The sequence below is a fragment of the Sciurus vulgaris genome (genome assembly GCF_902686455.1).
Source record: "Sciurus vulgaris genome assembly, chromosome: 11".
Lineage (NCBI taxonomy): Eukaryota > Metazoa > Chordata > Mammalia > Rodentia > Sciuridae > Sciurus > Sciurus vulgaris.
Genome location: NC_136472.1, coordinates 64,690,051 through 64,717,155, shown reverse-complemented (window position 1 = coordinate 64,717,155; position 27,105 = coordinate 64,690,051). Strand labels below are relative to the sequence as shown.

Below are 27,105 nucleotides of genomic sequence, written 5' to 3'. Positions count from 1 at the left end.
CCTGGTGTCGCTGCCATCTGAGGCTCACGGGGGATTGTAATCGGCTGAATTGAGCAGCCTGTCCGTGTAAACCCAGGCAGGGCAACCAACTAGTGGTGCGACTTCAGGCCGCACACTGGGGGTCGGTGCTGGAATCGGTCTCCAGGGCTCAGAACTCTCGATTCAAGAAATCATTTTTTTGTGGTTAGGCATCGCCAAAGCTTTTCTTGGACTTATGGTACCTGACCTTGGTGCTGGGCACAGGAAGTTTTCCTTGTCCTCAGCTATTCGCAAGATCTGGCACAGAGCTATCGTTCGCCACCAACCACTAGAGGGACCTCCATCCCAGGTCGCGGGGTTCGAGCACGGCCGGACGTGAGCTTACCAATGTGGGGATGGGATGGGATGGGGGCGGATCATAAACAAGTAAAGAGGTTCCCCTCAGGTCAACCTCAATTTCCATGGCATCCCTCACAGGGTGAGGAACTCCAGACGTCCCAAGGGTTGCTGTGCAGGGTGTGCTCCTAATAAGGGTTTTCAGTGTTTCCCTCCCTGCAATTCTCGGCACAAGTGTCTTCCTGCTTCTTGGGTTTTATTCGCTGCGTGCTGAGGGGATGCAGAAACCCAGGGGGCCAGGAGCACCAATGCTGAGATCTACCCGGAGGCTTCCCGGCAGCTGGAAGGGTCCGGGAGGAGGGGGTGGAGCGAACTGGGCGGGGCTCGGGAGGGGCGTGGCCCTCAGGGAGAGGCGGGGCTTGGAGCCGGCACGCGGAGCGCGGCCCAGGGGGCGGGGCCGGTGAGGCAAGTCCCTGGGGAACAGGAACAGCGGCCGGTCGGGTCCCAGAGACTGGCTGTGGTGCCCGAGAGGGAGGCTGAGCGACACAGTGGCGGAGTGACAGAGTGGCGGCCCCAGGAGGAGGTTCCAGGGGTGGGAGAGGGACGCTCAGGGACGAGCCTCCGGCGGGGCCCCCGCCTCCGTCACGTGGGTGCGGGACCCAGCGGCTGCCGGTCGGGCTGCTGGTTGGTCGAACACTTGGTCGGTGGGACGGTGGCCTGTGACTGGGTCCTACGCTCTCATGTTCGGAGGTGGGAGGGGCACAGGAGCGGCCAGCACACCTGATCCTCCCGGAGAGAAGCGGCGGCCCCGCATCCAGGTTAGTGGGCTTCCCCCATGCCCCGGGGTTCGCCGCTATCCGAACAGGGATCCCCCACGGGCGCATTGCGGGGGGAACCAGATCCCCTAGGTCCAAAAACCTCACGGGGCGTGGGGTCAGTGCCTCTTTGGTCCGGGGAGGTGTCCCAAGTGAGAGGACGGGAACCCTCCCCCCTTCTCTGGCCGGGAGACGGGGAGGAGGGTATAACTCCTGTGCATTTGCTTGGGATCTCCACCCTACTTTGCTCCAATCCGCAGACAGCCCGCGCTCCCACAGGTGCCAGGATAGCCCTGGAGATGCCGGAGTTGGCGGTTACCTCAGCATGCAGTGTAAACTAGCGCCCAAGTTGGTATGACGGCTTTAATACTGTTCACCCAGGCAAATCTTTGTTTGAAAGAGTGTGTGTTTAGATGCAATGCTCAGACTAAGACCAATGCTATATTGTAATTTCAAAAAGGCAGCATGCTTTTCAAAAGACCAAGCTGCTGATTCCCGATAGACTGCGAGATGGGGATGGTCCTACTTAAAAGTGTACCCTCCTCCCTCCTTGACAGGCCAACTCCAGACTGGTAGTTTTCCCTCAGAAGAAAATAAGATTATATATTTAAAGACCAGAGCTTCCAAGATTTGGGAAGGATCAAAACAGGCATTCTAGTCAGTGAAAATCTGATTATATTTTATCTTTTATGGCAGCTGGATATTTGGTAGAGATCTGTCTCCATTTCCATATTTTGGTTTGTTGGTCCACTTCCTCTCTTTATATTAATCTAGCCTACCTCTACCCTTGTTTATAAAACAAAACCGTCATGCTTAAAAATTTTATGGTGTTTTGTGAAGTCCAGTGCACAACTACAGAAAGGTAGTTGACCGCAGGCATAATTCATCTTCACTCTTTTTATTAGTGGTATAGTCATATATTCACATATTAGTATATTCGTATGAATACATTTATATCAGTATAGTCATAGACAATTTGTTTTAAATGTCATCTGATGTAGAAATTATTTCTCTCTTCGGTTTAAAAGAGGCAGCCCATTTGTATTTTGCTTAAGTTTATATATAAGTGATTTTGAAGTGAGAGACAAGGGCAATTGATGAGTCTGTCATTATTTCATTATTGTATTCATTCTGTATTTTTTTTTTTTTTTTTTTTTTTTTGTTGGTGTTGCTAGGGCTCAACCTAGGGCCTTGCACATATTAGGCAAGTGTGCTTTACCACTGAACTAAACCCCCATCCCTCATATAACATTACTTTGAGATTTGGTGATGTGCCAGTTATTAGCTTGTTGCTACTAGGAAAACAAGCTGAGTATCATGGTCTCTTTACTGAAGCAGCTAACATGGATGGGTTCTGTCTGTAAGACTAAGTGGAATAAGATAAATTACATGAAGGAGGTAGGAACAAAGTTGTGGAAATTCCCATCTTTCATCTGAGCATGAAGAATCTGGGATAGTTTTAGGAAGGGATGGTATAAGTGATGAACCTCAAGGGATTTCTCTGGGGTTTCTGCAGGCAGAGGTGAGTGAGTAGGAGTGACTTGGGCTGTGAAAGTGGTACAGGCAGGCAAGCTCAGACTAGTGATAAGTGGCCAGCAGTCCAGCCTGGCCCTATGGTGGGTGGTAGACAATAAAGCTGATAACAAGATGGAACATGGTCCCAGCTGGCCAGAAACACCAGGTGCAGAAGTTCAGACTTTGTCTGAAAGCATGGGAGTCAATACATGATTTTAAGCAGCGGATTGACTTATGGTTCTGTGAGCATTTCAAAGTCGAGACTTTGACCCTTGACCCTACTTCCACCTGATACTGAAGATCCAGTCAGCGTTTTGTGTAGTGAATGGTCAGACAACACTTTAGAGCAGTGTTTCTCAAACTTTAACAAGCCTAAGAATCACTGAAAATCTCCTTCAAATGCAGATTTTGATTGAGTAGTCAGGGGTAGGTCCTGGTATTCTCCATTTCTAACTTGTTCAGGGGAGGGTGCCTATCACTTCATTATCTGTAGCAAGAATTTATAGTCGTAGTTTGCAAACTGACTATGCCTCTGAATTGCCTGGGGAGCTTTACAAACCATTCAGATTAAGTAGGTTTGGGATATTGTTACAAAGTTCCCCCAGGTGATTCTGACAAATGCCTGGTAGGAATGGCTGTAGTGGACTCTGGCAGTGTTTGGGAAGCAATGACAGGAGACTGGCAGACTAATTCAGGGTAGAAGTAATGAACCCTTATTTGGGGCTTGAGAGAGTGATGAAGTTGGGACAGAAGAGACCCTGTAAATATAGAACCTGTAGGACAGGAGACTAAGGAGTGGGAGGTGTCTGTCAGTACACGAAGAGGGAGGAACAATTCTGGGAGAGTTCAACTTTGGACTTGAGGAATGGTGTGCCCTTTTTACTATTTGGAAGTTGTGTTTCACTTGACCATAAGATATTTTTTCCTGAAATACAAATCTGTTCATGATGCCCTTCTGCTTAAAATCCTCTGGTGGATCCGCTAGTGCAAAATATGAGAAGGTAGAGTTATACGAGCACAAGAGACAAGGTATATAAAAATGTTTTAAGTTGTGTAGATTGTACATCTCCATTCAAGATGTGACACTCAGTCACCATTTGGTGTGGGTACAACTAGGCCAAAACACTTGGTAGCTTTGTTTTTTTCCTGAGTCACTATTTTTTCTGCTTCCTCTTTCCTCAGGGGAGTTCCATTTCCCTTGGACTTTTGTTTTCTAGCATCATGTTTTCATTTTAGTGCTTGATGGCACCTATGTGTTCCTATTTTCAAGAATATAGGAAAGGTGAACTGTAGCCGGTATAGTCTTTTTTTGGTGGGGGGTGGCAGGTACTGGGGATTGAACTCAGAGGTGTTTTATTTCTGAGCCACATCCCCAATCCTTTATAATTTTTATTTTGAGACAGGGTCTCACTAAGTTGTTAGGGACTTGCTAAGTTACTGAGGCTAGCTTTCAACTCGTGATCCTCCTGCGTCAGCCTCCGAGTTGCTGGAATTATAGACTCCTGCCACCCACCTGCCTATATGATCTCTTAAAGCCAGCTCTATTGGACCTTGTGGATCTCCTCAAGGCCTTTTCTTATCTCCCACATATCTGGTAAATAGTCTTCTAAGAAGTGATACCCTAGAGCTATCTGCTGAGCTTTAGGCCCAGACCTCCTTATTCTCTCAAAATTCCGGAGGGCTGCTCACTCTTCAAATTTATGATTTTTTTTTTTTTTGGCCTTAAGGTCATGGGTTTAATACTCTTTGGTAATCCTTGCTTTCATTTCCTGTGTCTCTGTCACATTCATACATACACATGTATGTACACTGAGAGCTGAGCATTCATTGTGCACAGGCTTTTAATCACCCCATTCCATGTTGTGTAGTAATCTTGGCCTCTGAAACACATCTGTAGACACAGATGGGGTGAGATTGCCTCTCTGATAGGATAAAGTATAACATTCTTGTATGACATTCAAGGCAGTGTAGAGGCTGGTCCTAATTTAACTCTCCAACTGTATCTTCAGTGTTCCCCAAACCCAAGAGCTCAATTATTTCTGTTTTCATGTGTCTCTCTGCCTTTGCACATAGTTTCCTCTCCCTGTAAATACCTGTTGTCTCTGCTCTGCAAGGTGGATGAACTGTTCAGGATGCTGATCAAACTTCTTTTTTAAAAAAAAATTTTTTTAGTTGTAATGGACACAATACCTTTATTTTATTTATTTTTATGTGGTGTTGAGGATCAAACTCAGTGCCTCACACATTTAAGACAAGCTCCCTACTACTGAACCACAGCCCCAGCCCCTGAATCAAACTCTTGAAACCTCTTTACCCTCTTCATTTTTACTCTTTGCTTCTAATATATATATATTGCAACAAATTCATATCTCTGCTATGCTACTTAAGTCACTTGTGTGCAGGTCTTTCTGTGCTCTGAGTTGCTTCAGCTCTTGTGCATGGCTCAGCACCTGGTAGATGTTCAGGAAGAGTTTGCAGTAGATGTGGACCCTGAACTGGCTGGCTTTGCAGTGTTTTCTTCAATAAAGAAGCAAAGGAGCTATTCATTTTGTGCGAAAGATTAGGGAAAAGGAGCAGAAGATGAATGATTGGAAGGAAGGACAGGCCCAAGGAGTAGGGGGCCCATATGAGTCTTGGGGTGGGATAAGGACATTAACAAAGGGAAAGCCTGGGATCTCAGGCTGGGGAGAGATCATGAAAAACCTTGAAAACTGGTGCTAAATAATTCAAATTTTATGATATTGGTGACAGGAATTTTGAGAATGGAGAAGACCTGGTGAAAGCTGTGTTTTCAGAGAATTCTGAGCTACAAAGTACAGATTAGAGAGATAGGGAGGAACTTCTTGTGAGGACCAACTATTGGATAACCCATGGAGGTAGCTTAGGTCTTGAGTCAAGGCAATGGTAGTAGCAATAGAGAGGAGGGAATGGAAGCAAGTGAGCTTGCCAACAAATCCAGTAGGATTTGGTGAGTACTTGGATTTGAGGGAGAGAGAAAGGAGTCAAATTGGACACTGACATTTTGTTGTAGTTTGTTGGGAGAAGAATAAGGCAATTGTTAGCAGCATGAGAGCATGGAAGAACTTCTTGGAAGGGGGAAGGGAAATGATGGTGATTGGTTTCTTTTGGAATCAGAAGGGAATCTTGAGTGTATTCTTGCTTTCCCTTTATATTTTTTACCAATGAGGATGTTGAAGCCCAAAACAACCTACCCAAGGACACCCAACCCTTGGTGGCAGAACCCAGGCCTCCTAGCCCTCAGGTTGGGACTTTATCATCTGTAGCACAGTGTTTGGTCAGAGGAATGCTGCCAGAAGGTCCAGATGGAGATTCTATTAGGCAGTGAAAAATGGGAATGAGACCAGATTGGGGTGAAATCAGTCTGCAGAAGAGCTAAGGCTGGAGGCATATAGGTTTTTGACCTGTATGTCTGTTGACAGCCAATGCCAATGGGGGCCAAAAGGCTCATGAGGGCTCCTGTTTGTCCTGTGGCCTCCCTGCATGTGGGTCTAATGTGGTAGGGAGTGCTTTTATGGTGTCAGAACTCTTCTACTTGTTATGCTCATTGTGGGTACATATAAACTAATTGTGTTTTTCTGTGAATGCAGCCACTCATCAGTTTATGATTTCCATGAAAAGACGTAGTCTAAGAATAAAATATCCTTAATCCCATATAGACTTTAGGGACACATTTGGCTAGTTCATGAGAACTTGCCTGTACAGTGATAGAATGGGTGTAGGAACAGGAGGTAAGAGTGACAGCTAGCTGGGGGAGGCAACCAGTCGTGAGGACTTCCTCCAACTAGGGGTCTATGTAGGTCAGGGGTCAGAAAACCAGCTGATTGAGTTAAGGCCACACCTGTCAGATGATGAGAGAGAACCTTATCTAGAATCTTCACTGCTGCCAAGAGACTTGGTGGAATTTCCCTCTCCTTCTCACCCCTCCCTTCCACACCTCCCTGCCCAGCCAGGCTCTTCAGCCTTCAGCCTCCTAGTACAGTGTCTTGCCTTTACCATGTGCCCTGGCACAGTGGTCACTTCAGTTTACTAAGGCAGAACAGGGTTAATGCATGTGAAACATTTGTCATCTGACATGTGGTTGCCAAACAAAAACAAAAGATACAAGAAATACTGGAGTCCACTTTGAGGGAAAACTTACAAGCCTTCTTGGCTTTTTCAAGCTATATAGCTGGGCCATTCCTTTTGCTACTTTATCTTGTTCTGAGGTTGTTATATGTGTGTAGAAATAAACACACACACACACACATACACCTCTTACCCCAGTCTGTCCCCACTGCCACCACATTGAAACCAAAGCGTGTGCATGAGTCTGCTCACCCATTGTAAAGTAACAGGGACAGCCATAGATTGCAAACTTGGGTTGCCCAAGGCTTAGGAATAATTTATCATGGTAGGTAAGTGGAAGACCCATTAACAAATCTCTAGTAAGAGATGCTTAGATCCTGCTATAGGGAATAGATCCTACATGGCCTCTCCCTTGGCCTGCAGCTACTGAGGCATTCCCAGGGAGCTCTGCTTTACATATAGCTATTTCTTCCTGGGAGTGAGGATAGTATAGCAGGCAATCCTAATCCGAGGGTTTCTCTGCCTGCTTAGGGATAGCCAAAGCTTGGTGAATGTGGAGGGGTTTTCAGTGGGGTCAGTCAGAACTGCTGCCTCAACTCTCCAGGGTAAAGATGTGATTCTACAGCAACTTTTGTACATGGTTGGAATGTACCCATCACATACAGCTGAGCCTTTCAGGCTGGACAGGGACTGCTGTGAGCCAGAGGGCCACTCCTGTGATGGCACTAGGTGTCCCAAGAAGTCCTAGAAAATTTCTGCAACTTTTCCCTTGCAGAAAGACCTAGAAGCTCTGACAGAAGGAACTCAATATATGACAGGTGTGTGTGAGAGTGTGTGTGTGTGTGAGAGAGCGAGAGAGAGAGAGAGATAGACAGAGACAGAGACAGTTCTATAGAACTGTCTCTACTGTTGTAGAGACTAAAAGAACAGAAAAGGTCAGAGCCACAACTCAAACTAAGAAGACCTTGCTTATGTACAGGACAGCTCTCAGGGACAATAAGTTTTTTCTTCCAACACAAGTCCTTGTTGCCCCTGAATCAAAGAGTTTTTTGTATGAATGGCTAGCTCCTGCTGAACTACTTCATGAAGGTATCAGAGGTAAAGGAGGGACTCACAGAAGGGAGGAGAGAGTAGAACTTCTAGCTGTGGTAACTTTGACAAAGGGCTTGTCTCATGAGGTAGGAGTAGTGTTATTACCATTTTATGGGAATGAAACAGATTGTGTGTGTGTGTGTGTGTGTGTGTGTGTGTGTGTGTGTGCACGCGTGTGCACTGGGAATCAAACCTAGGGCCTTGTGCATGCTAGGCACTTTACTACTGAACTCTACCCCCAATTTTGGGAAACAGATTTCTGAAGGTTCCGGAATATTTGACTTAATTTTATTTATTGGTCCATATGGGTGTGCTTGGGTGGGGGGAGGGCGAAAGGAGGTACATAAATGCTAAACTATATGGACTTGGAATGACAGGACTATTTTCACACTGGGATGTGTGGCATCAAGCTTAGTGTTCAAAACTTCAAATTTTTTTGAGAAACAGACAGGCAAGGAAGGGAGGGTAAGGGAGAGTGGATTGGCATGGAAAGAGAAGTTAGAATGCGATTTTGGGTGGGACTTGCAAGTTCCTATCATTCAACATTTTGCCAGAGTCAAGGAATAGTTCTTGGCTCTGATACCTGACCTTGACTGGATGTCATGAAAAAGTTTTATTACATAAGCTCTTCCTGCAACCAGCCAAGACATCTGGTTCTTCAATGAATACTGCTCACCTGGTAATAGCAACAACAGCCCTGTGTATCTGTCTAGGGTTTCACTGCTCAGGCTCACTAGTGCTGCATAATGCCCCAGGCAGGGATTATTGTCCTGCTACTGGAAATAAGGAAACTGACTCCTGCCCACCCCGCCCCCCTCATTCCTTCATGATAGGCAGCAAGTTCTCTCCATCATGGGGTCTTGGCCTCCCTGACCCTTAGGACCCTGGTAACTCTAGAATGGGTGCTTTGAATCAGACAGTTCTCATTCAAACTCCAACTCTACACAGGTTTGCTGTTGCTAATTTGAGCAAGTCTCTACCTCTCTGAGTCTTAAGTTCCTCCTCTGTTTAATGGGTTAAGATAATAGGCCTACCTTTGTTGTGAAGATTTAATGAGATGATGCAATCAGTGTTGACTATAGTTCTTGGCACATTACAGACATTCAAATGGTATTATTGTCATTATTTTTCTCTTTTCAGGAAGCCGAAGAAAAATACTTTGTCAAAAGGAGTGGTTTGCATCATCCAGAGGGCTTATGCTGATATTTCAGGGGACTAGTATTCTCTAGGTCTCTAGGTGTGACACAGAAAGGGCAGTCCTGGTGGGAGTGAACAGAAAGTCCAGGAGGCATAAGTGCATGGCAAGGTAGGTAGGTCTGGTTTCAGATAGCTGGTAACCAATCTACAGGACAAGGACAGCACACACAGTTTAGATCCCAAACCAGCTCAATGAGATGTGGCAGGGTAAGTGCAAAGTCCTGCCCTTAGGCTCCCAAAATCAATTTGTGTGTCTTACTTGTTTATGTGGAAAAGCTCACATGAATTGGCTTAGCCTGGCTACATTAGTAGAAATCCTGAGTTCAGAGCTGGGTAATGGACCTTCATCCCTGCATTGGCCAAGACTGGCCACACCTGGAGACATGTGGATGGGGTCCCCAAAAGCTGCAAAGCCAGGGTCCTTGTCCTGCAAGCTTTGGGAGAACCTCAGTTAGATAGGAAGACACAGGGATGTGATTACTCTTTTTGGATGGGTAAGGGAGCTACTACTATGTTCCACAATTCTCAGAATGCAGACTTGAGGGGCCGTGGTAGTGATGGTAGAGGGAGGTAAAGAGGAGGCAGATAACCAGGACTGGTGTGCACATTCATAATCCCAGCTATTCTGGAGGCTGAGGCAGAAGGATTGCAAGTTCAAGACCAGCCTGGGCAACTTAATGAGACCCTGTCTTAAAATAAAATAAAATGAGCTGAGGATGCAGCTCAGTGGTAGTGTGCCCCTGGGTTCAATCTCCAGTACCATACACACACACACACACACACACACACACACACAGAGGAGGCAGATATTTGATTGAAATTGTGTAAGAAACTCAAACTTATCTCTAAGACCAAGCATCTCTCTTAGAGCATGTATTGGAGTCCATCTGAAAAAGGGTATTTATTGTCCAAGTGGTATTGAATAGAGAGGAGTTCATGAAATGAAATAAAAGAGAGGCAGGTTGTGCTGAAAGGTCACAGGACTAACTAAAAGGACTGCAATATTTGATAGTAGGTTTTGTGGATCAACTAACTGGGACTGAGTCCTAAGGAGTTAGAACCAGAGAACCGAAGATATACCTGTTAGGGCAGGTAGGGGTTTTTGTGTGAAGGAAGATGAGAATATGTAAGGATCCCTCCCTGGTCAATGAAATATTTTGAGTTAAGGACATAGAAGCCTCTTATATAAATGAACAAATGGATAAAGATATAATGGATATCAGCTTAGCTAGATTTTTCCCAGTTGTTAAAAGTTGAACAAAGAAGTTGGAACTGAGGCAACAGGATGGCAGGGGGGTCTTTAATGCTAAACTAAGAAGCTGGACTTTATGCTGTTGATGGTGGGGAGTAGTTGGTGGCTTCTGAGCAGAGATGACTTTCAGCACATGTAGGAGTGAGGGTGAGAGGCTAGGGAAGGGCAACCTTAAAGCTGTGCAGAAGCTTCTCTATCCCAGCTTGTAGGAGGAACATCCCACTTAATAACAGGGGTAGGGGAAGAGGAAAGGCTTCAAGGACCTGCCTTTGTGAACTGAAATTCTGAGGCTGTAATCCACAGGAAGTGATGTACAACATATATTCTCTATTGGTGCCTCTCTTGTCATAACTACCTGACTAGAAGATGAAGGCTTTTTCTTTCTCATGGGTCATTCTGTGATGACTGTGAGAACACAGCATCCTGGGACCCAGAGAACCAGGGCATGTGGTCTCAGGTACTGAGCTTCCAGCATCCAAGAGGGTATGCCAGGTGTAGAAGGGAAAGGAGTCTGTGTGATTTGAGGCACTGGGCTCCCAGCATCTAATAGTAAACGGTGGGTATAGAAAAGAGTGATCCAGGAGGACATTGACCACAATACTGGGAAGTTTGTCTACAACATGGACCACAGAATAAGTTCCAGCCCTAAGAGAAGGCAGGGGAGTCTGTGGGCACCAGGGCTTTATTCTAGTGGGATGAGGTTTTGGGTGGGGTTTGGTAGATGGGAAGGTGGAGAATGCTGTGGTTAAGTAACATGGGTGCCTGAGTGCCATGATATCCTGGTTTGGGTGCATATCATGGCTGGACAAAATGGTAGGGAGGAGATGGCAGCCCCAGAGTCAGAACTAACCCCCTGGGTTTGGGAAAACTACACCCTGTTAGAAACATAGGCAGAGCATAATTCCTAAGTACTTTGGAATCAGTAGGCTCATGTCCTCACTATTTCAGTCACTAAATAATTTTCAAACCCTCCTCTGAGAACTGTGGTAGTGGCAACATGAGATGAGTAAAAGATGACCCCTGCCTGAATGGAACCTAAGGACTGTATCCCTCACTCAATCAAGCCATAATAAACACTAAGAATAAAAAGAGTATTTAGAAAAAAGAGGTTGGTGAACAGGTGGTGGTTGAGATGTATCTTGAAAGACAGACAGGAACTCTGTGGAGGTGAAGGGAATTCTTGGCAGAGGGAACAGAAATGTGCAAAGGCTTGGGGACTGGAAATTAAGGGGCATGTGTGAAAAACAGTCAGTGGTTAGGTTGGCTAGAACTAGGAGTGAGTGAGGTTTAGTAGGGCACCAGAGATTGACCATTATCATTTATTATAGAATCCTCACCATGCCTCAGACTTTGAGTAGAGTCTGTGCTTCCATCTCCTAGCAGCCTTTCAGGACTTAGCACAGGAGGCTCCATGAGGATGCGGGAGTTTCCCAAGCTTTCCTAGCTGGTAAGTGACTTAGTCTACTTGACCTCAAACCTGTGTTCTTTCTGCCTGTAGTTTCATCACATTCAGAGTCCAGATTATACACAGTCTGTTACATGAAAAACTTATTTTTATCATGATGAGAAAGGAGATGGTCAGTGAACATGCATTAGACTACATTAACCTTTGAGAAACACTTAGTGGATGTGACCAGATTGTCACAGAGCACATCCTATCCCCAGTTAATATATATGTGGACATATAGATTTTTTAGGTAAATCTCTAAAACAGTAGGAAGTTGCATAGATTTTCATGGGATCTAGAAACTATTAATACCTGACTGCTATAGGCAATTTCTGAATTCTGAGCTAAATTCCTCTGTTTTTTTTTTTTTCCCACTCTAAAAGTATATTAAAATGGGACAAGACAACCCCAGTTTTCTCTAATTTATACAAAAATTTCCTCAGCTTTAGCTACTTTATCTTTAGTAACAAATCATAACCAATCTCACCTGTTCATAACCCCAAGCTGTCATCCCTAAAGGATGTTTGGCAAAAGTGGTACTCGAGAATGGGTTGGAAGGGTTGGGTGAAGGATGAGAATCAAAGAAATCTGGGCAGTAAATAACCCAGGTGGGGATGTGGGGGTGGAGAGGAGGGATTGATATGGTTCAGTAAGCATTTGCTGTGAGCCTGCCCATGCAGGGGTGTGGAGTAGGTGCTGGGACATCTGTATGAAAGGACAGCATTGTTTCCATGGTAGGCATGTTCAGACTTTGAGCAGGTGGGTGTTGGTGGGGCCTGTCTGCTTAAGGCATCCTGTATCCTGTAGGGCCAGCCAATCCTTATTGCTTGATCAGGTACCCTGGACCTTGTCCTCTGTACAGCTTGTCTCTCCTCCTGGAACTCAAAACCCAGACCTGGCCCTGGTAGCTTCACCTATCTTCTGTCCTCAGAGTGGTCCTAAATCCTTTAGGCTTTCTAATGGGAAGTTTTTCCTTGGCTCAGAAAGTTTGAGAGATTCGCCTGGGGAGGCAGTAATAACCATGGAGAAAATACAGTGATGATTGAGAGAGAAGATTAGGTGATTTCTGGGCTCTTATGACTTGAGATCTCATGTTAATAGGGGACATCAGAGGACAGAAAGCTGTACTCTGTGATTAGCTGCTAATAAAGAACACTTTAAAAACTGTTAAGGGCTTCCCTGGTGTCACAAATCCTGTCCTCAAATGTCATGATTACTTATATTTAAAAGAGAATTTTAACTCAAGTGACAATTGAATAAGGAATGGTATTCATGAGAAGTACATGAGAACTGCATATCATTACATCACTGTTACACACTGTGTATGGAAACTTTCCCTAAGTAACTCCTAGAGAGATTGATTGGTTATAGGTGTCCCTCTAAGAGTATGGTGTACACTAAGTGCAATGGGAGGCCTCTCTGTGACACTGGTGCAACTCAGCCATCCTCTTAAGGCCTGGACTTGCTACTACTAGGCTGAAACCAGCCATGAATGTGGTCAAGACTTGGCAATTTGCCTTCCTGAACTCATAAAGACCAGCTTTGGTTTTAATTTCCATGTTGGGGGCCTCCCAGATCTATTTCCCCAGCAATGACTTCTCTGTCAGGTGCCTGCCTCCAGATGGCCCCAAGCATCATCATCTTGGCCTACTCACTGTCCCTAAGCAGTGCCACCTGGTAAGACTCTGGAGAAATGGCTGAGGAAGGTGCCAAGAGGTTGTTAAGAGTGGCATGTGATCTGTAGGAAACTTGCAGCTCTTGAAGGCCCTGACCTGTCTTTCTGTCAGGTACTGCTAGAGAGACCTGCGACTGCTGGAGAAAACCTGGAACATGTGTACCATGTTTGAGCTTCTGTACCAAAAGGTCTGCCTATGTTCAGCCCTGGGTATGGGAGGTATAATCTCCATTATATAAGAATTCAAGAAATCAATGTATATTACCCAAAGAAAAAAACTATCTCATAAATAGTACAGGTTTTAAATCCATGCTGTCCATCTTAGCTATGATCTGAGTGTTTATGTCTTCCCCCATTCATATGTTGAAATCCTAACACCCGAAGTGGTGGTGTTATGATGTGGGGCTTTAGAGAAGTGATTAGGTCATGAGAGTAGAGCTATCATGAATGGATTAGTCCTTTCATTAGCCTGAAGATCTAACTAGTCTCTTCTACCATGGGAGGACACAGGTAGAAGGTGCCATCTATGTATCAGGAATTAGGCCCTTACCAGACACTGATTCTGCCAGAACTATTATCTTGGACTTTCCAACCTCCAGAACTGTGAGAAATAAATTTTGGTTGTTAAGCTACCTAACAGTTTATGGTAATTTAGTTTAGCAGCCTGAATGTACCAAGACATTTTTGCTGCATCCCACTCCTGTCCTTCTTCAGGGGAAGAAGTCCCCACCCAGTTTGACAAAAAAGGAGCCTCAGAAGGTTTGGGACAGGACAGGGCTGGAATGTAGAAGTCACATAGACTTCTACACCTTTCACTTCTTACTTTGAGTCTGAGGAACTATTTGGATATCTTCTATGGGAGAATAACAGTCCTGATTGATGGAAAAGAAGAGGTAAACAATGGAGAGACCCATAGGAGACTTAGATTTTTCTACTCCTGTAGGTTCTAGCTGTCAGACTTCCAGGAGCAAGACCGCTTGGTCCTCCAAGGAGGAGATACCTAGTGTGGTGTGCTTCTGCAGGCTTGTCTTTGGTCTGTAGCACCATTTATGGAAATGGGGGATTCCTGCATCACTTTTCTTGGGAAAGTCCCTAAACTATCTTTGAACTCCTCTCAGGGAGGGAAGCGATCTAAGTGACAAGTGTCTTGTGACTTGCAAGTAAGGTTAGGGAACTGGCTCTGTCCTGCTCCTCCCTGCCCACATCTTACGCTGGAGCTATTGAATTAGGTTGAAGAAAAAGAGCTGGGCCCAGTGCTTTTGGCTGTTTCTGGTGCTCTTTTTTTTTTTTTTTTTTTTTTTTTTAATTGCTGGGTTCAAACTAGGGTCTCATGCACACTAAGTCAAGTCTTCTACCACCAAGCTATTCCCCCACTCTGCTTTTGGTTCTCTGAATGTAACAGGACAACTGGTCTATCCATGAGGTCCTAGGTTTCCTCCTCATAGCATCCTGGGCTTGGTCCTCAGGCATGATTCAATTGAGAGCTGACTTACAAAGACTATAGATGTTGTTTGAGAATTAATCAAAGTCTTCCCTGTAAGGGAGGGTGACACCAGTGGATCAGGACAAGATCAAATAGCTCTGGAAAGAAGGCTGTCTTCTGTCTGTAGGTTTGCTCAGCTGTGTCCAAGATCAAATGAGGGTCAGATGAGGGCCAAAACAATGTACTGCGACTAGTGGACTCAAATGGCAGACATTTATTTTCTCACAGTTAAGGAGGCCAGAAGTTTGAGATCAGAGTGTCGACAGCATTTGTTTCTTCTGAGGCCTCTCTCCATGACTTGCAGATGGCCATCTCCCTGTGTCTTCACATGTTCTTCCCTCTGTATCCACCTGTGTCCTAATAACCTCATCTTAGAAGAACACCAGTTATATTGGATTACTGCCCACCCTAATTTAATTATCTCTTTAAAGACCTGTTTCCAAATATGGTCACATACTAAGGTACTGGACGTTAGGACTTCAACATACAAATTTTAAGGGGACACAATTGTGCCCATAAGAAGGTGTTGTTAAAATCCTCAGTGAACAAGGCTCGGTTTCATGGTGAAATACAGAGAGGCGCTCACTGCTGGTCCTGCCAAACAGGATCATCAAAGGACAGTAGACATAGTCTAGCCAGTAGAGGAAGATTGACTGATTTTATGCAAAGACAGCCCAGAAAAGCTTGGACCTGAGCTGTTTACTTGCAGTCTGGGTTCTCTGACCTCAGTGGGTTCTGTACACTGTCTTCATCTGCTTCCATTATGGCTCTTTGTTCTCCATTGAAGGCAGAATTGATAATATTTTCCAGCACAGACCTTTAAGGGAAGCCTCTCCTCATCTGGCAGAGGCAGAAGCCAGGGTGTTGACAGTGCACACAGGATGGTCTTTAAGGAAATTCTTTGGTCCCTTTCTGGCATTTTAAAAATTCTTTTAGATGAGGTCTTGCTATGTTGCCCAGGCTCGTCTTGAACTCCTGGGCTCAAGTGAGCCTCTCATCTCAACCTCCAGAGTAGCTAGGATTATAGGCATGTACCACTGTGCCCAGCTTTGGTTTTTTTGTTTTCTTTTATCAATGCAAAAGCAAAAACATTGCAGTGAATCAAAATTAAACTATTCAACCAATGTTGAAATGAAGGTTCAAAATACAGATTAAATTTATATTAATTCAATTAGTACTTATCTAGAGCCTGCCAAATCCTGGGTCCTGATCCTCTGCGGGCAGCTAGAGAAGCTCAGAGAAGGTAGCTGGCTGTGGACTAAATTTATGCATGAGATCTCAAACACTCTAATAGCAAAAACTTGCCAATTCAGACTTTTTTTTTTTCTTGTTGCTTAGCATTCTAAATTAATGGAATGAGGAGAAAGGCCTGGTTTTATCATGTGTCAGGGGAAGTTACAGTCTCTGCTATCATTGGTCCTTTACAAGTATAATTGAGTTCATCATTTGTCTCTTGCTCATGCCAGGCCCAGTCATGGCCTAGTTCCCCTTATGGTAGGGCTTCCTTTGCCTCTGAATATCAGGCTGCAAAAGAGAGGGACCTCAAAGTTATATGGGGAGGCTGTCATAGGCAACCTCCAGCCCTTATCAGAATGCTGGTCAAGGTCATGTGCCCCTTCTCTCTTCACTCTTCACTAAGAAACACAAACATTTACTAAGTGTCTATGTCTGTCAGATTCTTTGTTGACCTCTGAGAACAAAGAGGCAAATAGGATATATTTCTTGCTCTCTAGTCACTCAATTTAGAAGGAGGGATAGACACACTGAGAAATAATATAAATTACTATCCTTATAAATGATACAAATAGTTCTGATGATCAAGGTGGGTATCAGGTAAGATAGGAACCGAGAATGGAGAGATCTAGCATCTTTGGGAATTTGAGGTAGCAGTGTCAGGAAAGTTCTCCTAGATATGGAACATTTGGACAAGGCCTCAGAATGGGTGGGATTTGAAAGTATAGATGGAAAAAAGCATCCCAAGTAAAGAAAATGAAAAACAAAAAACAAAAACAAAACCAAAACCAAAACCAAAGAAAACAGAAAACCTTTCTATATTGGGGGTGGAAGGTAGTCTGGTGTAGCTGGGACTCAACTTGGTAAGAAGGTGGGTGGTATTAGAAGACTTGAGCCAAACTTCAAAATATGTCAGTCATGGAAGGTTTGGGAGCAGCGGAGTGATGTCATGAGCTATGGAATATGTCCTGCCACACTGGGAAGGATGGATTGAAGAAGAGTCAAAGGAAGCAGCTTTTTTTAATGATGAGGGCCCAACCTGTGGGGAGATAAGACATGAAGAGAGCTTAATTGGATGTTAGAAAATATTCAGGGAATCTGGATGGCATTGTAGAAATAGCACCATATTAGTCATCAGGGATTTAAGGTCAGATTTCAGTTCTGTTAGAATGGAAGGTGGTATCCTGCATCCCCCTAACCCCCCCCCCCCCCCCAAAAAAAGGATTAGGTCCCTAGGTGGTAGGTTTTTCTATTTAACCTTTAGTTATTTTAAAAAGTCCAATACACAGAAGTAGAAGGAATAGTATAATGAATCCTCTTAACCTGTCATCCAGCTTCAACAATAACATCTTGCTGGTATTGATTTTTGGGATGAGGCTTTTGTTAAGTATTCAATTTGATGTTGCTTTTGAAGCATTTCTCTGAATCTGCCTGTGTTCAGTTTGAGGCAGTGAAATGACGTAGGTTCCATTTGTTCCTCCCTGGAGGTAAATTGAATGTGTATGTGCACACGTAGTGTGTGTTCATTGCTGGGAGAATGAAAATGAGGGTTGCTGCCTTCGAAGGCTGAATTCTGGGACTAAAGAGACACACTGCCAGCAGGGGCCTTGTCAGTGGGATAAGGGCCTGTTTATTATGGAGGCAGGTGTGGAGAGGGGAGAGAATGAAAGGAAGAACTGCTGAGAGGGAGGTTTGTAGGGTCAGAGACATTCATTGGAATGTGTGTCTTGCTCAGGGCCTGATTCACACTGACCAATGACCAACCTGATGGCTTGTCTATGAGCCAGATGCCGGTGAACTAATTCACTTTGGCAGGCATTGTCCAGTGGCCACAACATAAACGCCTATCTTCCCAAACCACCTTCTTGGCATTGCCCTATGTGGAAAAATGAATTACAGCATCATCTCAGGTTGCTGGGGAGCTGAGCTCCCAGACAGAGGACACCATATGGAAAACAGGCATGTGAACCCTGGCCGTGCTGGTGCCTCCTAGCTAGCGATTATGTTCCTACCATCAGAGATGGTCTTTTAGTCACCGTATGCTATGCATACCAACAGTTTTATGGGCATTGTTGCTTTGTCCTTCACTTAGAGTAGACTGGCTTGGTTTGGGGCACAGTAGTTGTTCATACTACTTCAATGACTTCCAAGTTTTGAATTTTGCAATTATTGAAAAATAGGACCGGGAGTCAGAGGAAGATCAAGATATAGGTTTATATCTAATAAAGTTGTTTAGAGAATATGACTCATTGAGTCCCCAGTGCAGTCCCCACCTGCAGTAGGGACCTAGGTGAATGCAAGTGTCCTCCTGGGGCAGGCCATCTCCCTTATCGAGGAGGCTTAGGGAGAGAAGGAAGGATGGGGCTGAGTTGCACGTGCTTGGTTGTTTCTCTCATTCTCACCAATCAGATACTTGTTTGGTCCTAGGGAAGTTCTGGAAAGAGAGGGTTACAGTGTCCTCTCACTGGACATCTTATTGGAATATGACGCAGAACAGAATAAAGGTGTGAGCACGTGGTTCAGCAGAGGTTCATTTGGATAGGCAGAGGTGGGGATGCTGTTATAGAGGACAGAATTGTCTGGGCATTGAAAAATAAGTGTTGATGGACAGAGACTAGAGAGGGGTCTTTTGGCTGAGGGACAGCATGAGAAAGGTACAGTGACATAATGCTCTCCTATGACCGGAATATCAGGGACTCAGACTGTGGCAGGAGGTAGCTGGACTTGGTGAGGAAGTGCTACATAACCTTAGAGTCAGACTGCCTGAGTTCAGATCCTATCTCTGCTGCTGGATATGTGATTTGGCCAAGTTGACCTACTCTCCAAGCTTCAATTTTCTCATCTGTGAAGTTTGGATATAACAGTTATGAATATTGAGATATGAGTTACATATAAACATTTAGCTCAGTGTAGAGAAAATGCTTCATAAGTGTCAGCCACTATTAATACTCTCACAAGTCCAGAACAGTGAGAGGTTGGCTCTGATTTGGATGCACCTTATGAGTTTGGACTGCTCTAGGGGAGGCCAGATATGGTCAGGGGAGAGAGACCCTGCAATGCCCAGGTTCTGAATATCTGAATATAGGCTGAGCAGAGGAGTAGAAAGAATTCAGTGGAGAAGACCATCTCTGCAGAGAGACCCATGGAGACTGGATGCTGTTTGAGGGTGAAGAAGGGGCAGAGGAAGGGTCACACATAACTGCAGGCTGTATAATTCAAGGAGGAACTCAGAGAGTGCTTTGTTCCAGTTGGCAAATGAGGAACTGTCTCACTGATGAGATGCCAAGAAAAGCAATCCAGTCAACATGGATACACTGCTACCTAAATGATTTACTTTCTTAACTTATCTAACTGTCTCAACCATCTTTTTGGATAGGTACTATTCCCATCTCATACAGAAGAAGCTTGAGATACAAGGTTATGCATCTTGCCCAGGACACACAGTGTTAGAATCAGGATCCTCACCCAGGCAGTCTAACTCCAGTTTGTACTTTTAACTCCAACTAGACTGCCTGTCTAGGAAATAAGAACAGGAACAGCTCCATAGATGACAGGGCAGCTTTAGTCAGTGAAAATCTCGCGACAGTAGGAGTTAGAAGGAATGGAAGGTGAACAGCTGGGTCCTGAAGCCAAGGAGAAACGTGGCAGAGTAGCTGGGGGTTTAGGATGATAGGGAGCAGAGGCTTTAATATTAGTATGGATTGAGAGAAAGGAGTGGAACAGGGCAAGAAATGCAGATTTAACTTAGAGGGCATAATCGAGGTGGACTCATTGATGATAGATCAGTGGGTCAAAGGGAGGAGCTTTTTCACAGGATGGAGGAGAGGATTGAAGTGGAGAAAAGGGGAACTAAGGGGTTCCATTTATCATCAAAGAAAGATACATGCCAGTATGCGGAGAGGGAGTCCAACAGGAAGGAGATGAAAGGTCTTGGCATGTAAATGTCTGAGAGCAGAAGAAGAGATGTGGGAATCTGGCTCCCCAGGCAGAGGGACAGTGAGAGTAAGTTGTGACCAGAGAAGCAGAATGCACCAAGGAACATGTTCAGTGTAATCTGGTAGTAGCTAGAGAGAGGCTAGTAGTAGAGTTTGGGGCGAGCATGCTGACTGCTGACATGCTGTTGGGGATAGGGCTACAGGGGCCTCCTTATGATCCAGAATAAGGGAATGGAGGAAGGGAAAGTGGAGTCAGAGAGAAGCATGGGGAAGTGTAGGCAGGGACCTGAGGTGGGCAGCAGGGAAAGTGGCTGCCATAGCCTGTTTCTGTTTGGGAGGGGGCATCAAGAGAGCTCTGTGCACTCTGCTGGGAAGGGTCCTTCCCTGACTCCTTGCATCCTTCCATGATATTTCTGGGAAGAGTAGGTGGCTTCTGGGTGCTCCCTTCAGTGTGTCATTGTCTGGTGGACACAAGCCAAGTTCTCTGGGTGAGTGGAGGTGAATGACTGCCCAAGCTGGTCCCAAATTTACCTGCTGTCACTTTCCCTGTTCCCTGGCCAGAGGGCTATATCTTTGAAAGACAGAACTGATAATTATACTATATCCCTCAAATGAGATAATAAGGATGAAGTCTTTTCATAGGGACTGCTACTGCCTATTTTTTTTTTTTTTTTTTTTTTTGGTACTGGGGATTGAATCTAGGGGTGCTTCACCACTGAGCCACAATCCCAGCCCTTTTTCTTTTTCTTTTTTATTTTGAGACAGGGTCTTGCTAAGTTGCTTAGGGCCTCACTAAATTGTGGTGATTGGCCTGGAACTTGTGATCCTTCTGCCTCAGGCTCTTGAGTCACTGGGATTATAGGTGGGCACCACCATGCCTGGCAGGACTGTTGCCTCTTGTAGGAGGCAGGAAACCTGCTGTGAACTTCAGAGCAAGCAGTGTTTACAGGCAAGTAGAAATTGCCCCATCATGAGGTAATTTGCCATCATTTTGATGCATTGTGAACAGCCATGAAGCTAGGAACAGGCAGCTAGTGGAGCAGGTAACTTGTTAGTTCTGTCCTGATCCTTCACATCTCGGCCTCAGAGTCACAATCTCATTTACATTGACTGCCCAGATGCACTCCTTCTAAGGCCCACAGAAGGAAGGAAAAGAACCTTCCATCCCAAATTCTCTAAGTGGCTATGGTGGGCCCCGCCCTGGTGAGGACACATGCAGATAAATTTGTCTTACAGTATGAAGGGCAGACTGATGGGGGCCTTGGTGATATTCTGCTCCCTGGACACTGCCTGGCTCCCCATCTTACTTGTTCCAAAGACACCCATCCTGGCCTTGCCACCTCCCCACCTCCCCCCATACACACACACCAAATCCCTCTCCTTTTGGAGTGCTTATATTATCTATCTGTCCTCTGATATCTACCCAAACCATCCTGGGAGAAGATCTACAGGCCCTGGGGTAAGGCTCATGGCCTTGGCCACAGGGATAGTTGTGTCCTCTTTTCCACAATTAGCCCTTGAGTTGGGGAAAAGAATCAGGTTGGGGAATGGGGGCAGGGTAGAATATCAAAAGCAGAAATAGGTTCGAACAGTCAGAGGTGAAGCAGACATTTCAAAGTGTGAAGCAGAGACAGTAGAAGAAATAATGTCAGCTTCTCACTGCTCCTCTAGCCCAGAGGTCTGATGTTTATGGGTGTGAGCCATCAGAGCCTCACACTTGCCGGCTTCCTGGCCGGACCCTGCTCCTCCTGTTGGGCTGAGCTTGGCTCGGGTGTCTCATGCTCGTGGCTTTGGGGTGGTGTTTTTCTTAAGCAGCTTGCTATTTCAGGTAGGAGGGAGACACTTTTCCTGTTTCTAGGACTATGGAATTATGAGACTGGAAGTTTGGCCTCGTGGCACCTGGAGGTGAGGTCCCAGAGTCCTGGGTGGTTCTTTGTGGTCTTTAGAGGAGGCTGTTCAGCTTTGTGTCTGAGTGCCCTGCTGTTGCTATGTGTTGTTGAAAAAGCTGTTCAGGACCGTGGAGCCTTGTTTAAAGGGCTGTGGTTTGGTGAGAAGGGCTTGAGCATTTTGGCTAAATGTTTAAGTGGAAGCATCTGGGTTGGGCTGGGCCAATGGAGGTTGGTGGTGGGGCAGGATCATGTGATGAGAGTTGGGCTGGGTTTTAAATGGAAGATCCAGAAAGCCAAAGGAATCCTTCCAGAGTGTTTGGTAGAGCTGGACTGCAGCACAAATGTTCTTAGGGATCTTTTGGAACTCCCCCAGCAGGGAGTGGCTGGGAATGCCTAGTTCATACAACTCACTAACCTGGTACAGCGGGAAAAAGATGCTAAGCAAGAAATACTGCTTTAGACCCTGACACTACCTAGCCCTGCCATCCTGCGTTCAGGTTTATGGCCCTTTCAGCAATTCTGACAGATCTTGGCCTCCCCCAGTCAGTTAACTGACTCACTAATCAGACTAGCCTGATGTGGGATATTTAGGTAGGAATATGAAGTTGTTTATGTGAAAAATGTATTTTGATACTGTAAAGCCTTAAACAATATTTGTTTTTAGGTGTCACTGATATTGTGATTAGGTGGGGACAAGTGAAACAAGCTTGTTCACCTTCAATGGCATTCTTTAATTTTCTCCTGTTAGCTTTTCTTAGACTAATTAAGCTGCTGCTATTCACTGACAAAAGAAATCAAAACTTCACCTCTTAATTTTGATTGTACTTGGATATTCACTGAAAGCATTCAGCAGTTCTGAGAGTAACTTTCTCAGCATCTCTTTGTCCTGCCTTGACTCTTCTGTCATGACAGGATATCTTGCTATGCCTGGCTCCCTCTGTCCTGAAGGAAAGGTAAATCTGTGGCCTTGTCTTTGGGTCATGATACAAAGTCAATGGCTCTGCCTTGTTCTGAGTGGCTCTCAGGCCCAGTGTGTGTGCTCCTCCTTTCTGTAAGGCCATATCCGGGCTGGCTGGACATGACTTCTGGATTGTGCCAAATTTTGCCCAGGCCTCAGGGCCCCTGTTTTAGACCGTAGTCCTTGGCAAAACGTGGATGACTTGGCCTGATACCCTTGGGATTCTCTCCAGTGCAGCCCAGGGCTTTTCTTCCTTTTATTCCTCCCTTTTGGAATGGGGAAGTCTATCCTACACCCATTTCATAACTGAATTTGGGAAGCAAATGACTTATTTCACAGGGTCGTAGATGGAGAGAATTTTGTCCCTGATGAGCTTCCAGTTGTCCCCGCTGCCTCAGGCAGTGTTACTTCTGTTCACTCCTTTAGCATAGGTGAGCTGAACTCTGGGGTCAGAGACATGACCTTGCCCTTGAGAATCTCACCACTGAGACAAAGGAGTCTCACACATGATATGGTCAGTGCTGTGGAGTAGTCTGTTGTGGGAATGGGAGAGAGTTCCTGGAGAGGATGATATTGGAATTGAGCCTCAAAAGAGGAATACGAGCTGAGCAGGGGAAAGGAGGGTCTTGGCTAGAACATTACCTACCAAGGAATCCTGAGAGCAGGGACAGGGTAACAGTCGCTTGGCTATTGCTCAGGGTGGAGCCAGGTACAGCCAGGAGAATCATAACTGCTGTGACTGTGATCCACCACAAACCCACAATGTGTATGCCCTCCCTTGCACCTTACAAGTAGGAAAATGAGGCTCACTGATGTTAAGGAACTTGTCAAGGGCACAACTAGTCAAAGGCAGAATGTGATTCAAATGTGGTCTGACTACAGAGCCACACTCATCACCAGCCCATGGCTCTTAACTTCCTCTGTGGATACCTAGACACCTCTCCCCTCCCTCCCTCCCTTCCTTCCCTCCTTCTTCCTTCTCCCCCAAGTCCTGGGTGAAAGGAAGCTGGTGAAGTGTTGTGAAAGCCTTGGTGAGATTCATGAAATAGACCCATTCTCCTGGCAGCGGGGACCACCATGAGGGGGCTGCTCGTGAAATGCTGGAGGCAGAAAGTCCAGTTAGGAAGTCAGTGAAGTCATTCTGATGAGAAATGACTGCAGGGCAGGTGAGAAAAAGGGGACACATCTGAGAGGGAGTGAGGAAAGAGACTTTACTAGCCTTGGTGACCCACTGGATATGGGTAAGAGAAGGGGAGACCTAGGGCTCCCAGGTTTCTGACTTGGTGACCATGTTCATCACTAAGATGGATTGGAGAGTATTTGGGGGAGATGATCTGTTGGTAAGGGAAGGATGTGTGAGGGGTACCTGTTGCCACCTCCCTCCAGCCCCCACTGTCTATCTTCTAGGATTTAGTTCACACTGACAATAAATCAGTTTATCTTTAAATCTATAAACATTTCTCCAGGACTTACAGGATGGGGGGGATCCTCAGAGATCCTGGCATCTGGCAGGGCTGCAGGGGAGGTGGCTGTGCACAGTTGCTATCATCTCTTTCCTGCAGGATGAAAGAGATGGGGAGATCACATTTAGGTGGGAAGAATAGAACTTGTTTTCCTGGAATTGGCTTAATGGAAAGATGGGAGTTTAGCAGGGAAAGCTGCTGGCATGGACATAAAAGCAGGAAAGTCAATTAACTAACAATTAGGGTCAGTTCATTAATGACAAGACATTTGATTGGGATGAGGAGAATTTTGCCAAGAGATATAATAGAAGCTAAATTTGCAACCAAATGATGAAAATCCATAAATTCAACTCTGGTGGCCAGCCTGGACACTTTCTAAGCAGAAGAGTGCCTGGTGCAGGGTTCAACTTTTGTTGGTATCAGAGTTACCTGAATTATCAGTGAACTACAAAGGCCAGGCCCTCTCCTAACTTATTCTGTGCTTCATTAGGTCTCCTGGTGATTCTGATAAACAACCTAAGTTTTTTTTTCCCAGTTTATTTTTTTCTGTTTTTTATTAGTGCATTATAATTGTACATAATGGTGGGATTTGTTTTTGACATATTCATACATGCACATAATATAACAATAAAATTTGGCCATTATCATTTCCCAGTATTTTCCTCTTTCCTACCCCAAACAACCTAAGTTTGAGGATCACTGAAATGTGTGAGTCTTAGTGCAAGTTGAGTGGAGAAGGCTACTTGGAGGGAGGCCACCAATCAGGTGGCTATTGCAGTCCTCTGGATTGAGGTAATGCAGGGACAGGTGAGGTTGTGGGAACCAGTGAGATCCCACTAGCAATGGTCTGGAGAGCTGTTCTCCAGTCTTACCCAGCAGCACCTCATCAGGCACCCCTAACTACATCCTCTGTCTGGAACCCTTCATTTGGTTCGGGCACCTTTCACTTTTCTGTGCTGTTCCTCCTCAGTGTCCTTGGTAAGTAAGATCCTATTCTTTCTGATAGCTGCATACTGGAGTGTTCCTGAGAGTCCTGGGAATTCCTCTCTTTTTCAATCTGTACACTTCTTAAGTCACTTCATGAAATTGCTTTAAATACCATCTTTATTCAGTTGGCTCCCAAATTGATATCTCCAACACAGACTTCTCTTTGAGTCTCAGAATAATATATTTCCAAATGGCACTCAGTGTATCTTTTCCAGGTGTCCTTAAGCATCTTAAGTTGGGCACTTTGAAACCAATGTGCTACTTTGCCCTGACATGCTCCACCTTGTCACTCTTGATCTCTCAGGTACGCAGAGCAAAAACTTTGTAATCGTGCTCAACTTCTCTCTCACATGCCTGTATTCAGTCTATCAGTGAATCTGATTTCTTTGCCTACCAATAGATCAGGTATTAGAACATCTATTATGATCATTTTGGCCTAAGCTACTTTCTTCTCTTGCTTGGCTTTCTTGTGTTCACAGCTGTGTCCCTGCAGTCTGTTTCCCAAAGCAACCCTTTAAAAAGGTAAGTTAGATCATGTCACAGTGTGCTTAAAACCCTTCAATGGGTTCCTGTCTCAGCAAAGTGGAAGAAAGGGAAGAAGGGTATGTGTTCTTCAGTAAGTTGCCTAATTAGTTTTCTCATCTGTAATGGAGAATAATCTTATCTTTACAATGATATGTAACTGGCATGTGAGAATTAAGTGAGAGAATGTTGAATAAGCCCTTAGCAAGTAGCTAGCAAAAACCTGCCCGATGTAAGGTAAAGAGGAGGAATGAGTACACCTTAATTAAATATTGGTACTATGCCACACCACGCATGTTATCTCCTGATGTTTTTAATTCTTTTGTTTGATTTTATTTTATTTTAGTATTAGAGATAAAATACAGGGCCTTGAGCAGGTTAGACAAGTATTCTACCACTGAGCTATATCACTAGCCCTGATAGTTTTAATTTTGACCACTGGCACATAGCCACACGATTTAAGGAGTTGATGATTATAAATTATTTGATAACACAGCTATCTCTCCACCTATGCACCCCACTGTCTTCCTCAGTTGTAGCACTGAAAATTCAATATTTTTATATGTATCTCTTAAAATGTTTGTTCTGCTTCTTTCTTTCGTTTGTTTGTTTTTGGTTGTCATTATCCAAAGACTTATGAGTTCCCTGTAAGTCCAGAAGGTGAGAATTCAACTCAGAAGAGCTCGGAAATCCAGTTTTTCCCTCTCACCCACAGGCACTTTTCCATCTATTCCATCTGCCAGTGCAATTTCAGTGAGATCAGTATGTGGTATTTATCATAAGGATATGATTACTCTTGGTTTCTGTGGAGTTCTTTTGTTGTTTGTGTGGTTTGTTTTCTTATCATTGAATCAAACAATTCTTCACCAATTATACAGACCTTGCAGATATTCAGATACACCAGAAGTTCTGCCAGTTTCATTTATTGAAGAAACCTCTTTCTGAGCTTCAGGACTGGCTGTCCTTTTATGCTTATTGTATCACAGTTACCCTGGCATCTCCCTTGTGTCTCCTTTCTTATGCTCTGTGTCCTTGTGGTTTAGGGTTTTCAAAATAAACTCTTCTATAGTTGTTTGAGTGGGTAGCTAAATTAGATGTTTGGGTTCTATCTGCTATATTTACATGAGGTCTTCTTGACTTTTGCCTATAACAGTAAGATTTGTTTTAACTGATTTTATAGATGACATGTTGACATTCAGAGAAGTTAAATAAGTTGTGTAAGGACTCACAGCATTATGTGG

At 44.8% G+C, this 27,105-nt stretch overlaps 1 protein-coding gene and 1 long non-coding RNA gene across 14 annotated transcripts in view; one reads left to right on the top strand and one right to left on the bottom strand.

The window, feature by feature from the left end:
* The first annotated feature begins 799 nt into the window (after positions 1 to 799).
* The window catches only part of PPFIBP2 (PPFIA binding protein 2), a 153,065-nt gene continuing 126,759 nt past the window's right edge, over positions 800 to 27,105 (top strand). For 6 of the 13 annotated variants that reach the window (XM_079105721.1, XM_079105720.1, XM_079105709.1 and 3 more), the window contains exon 1: positions 800 to 1,133. The gene's annotated coding sequence lies outside the window, so the exon portion shown is untranslated. The remainder of the gene's footprint in view (positions 1,134 to 27,105) is intronic. The other 7 variants (XM_079105704.1, XM_079105726.1, XM_079105722.1 and 4 more) reach the window with 5 other exon arrangements.
* Positions 14,213 to 27,105, bottom strand: part of LOC306641002 — a 73,605-nt gene continuing 60,712 nt past the window's right edge. The window contains exons 3-5 of the long non-coding RNA XR_013757984.1: positions 23,221 to 24,448; positions 18,384 to 18,544; positions 14,213 to 17,149 (exon numbers count right to left, since the gene is read on the bottom strand). This is a non-coding gene — a long non-coding RNA (uncharacterized lncRNA). The remainder of the gene's footprint in view (positions 17,150 to 18,383; positions 18,545 to 23,220; positions 24,449 to 27,105) is intronic.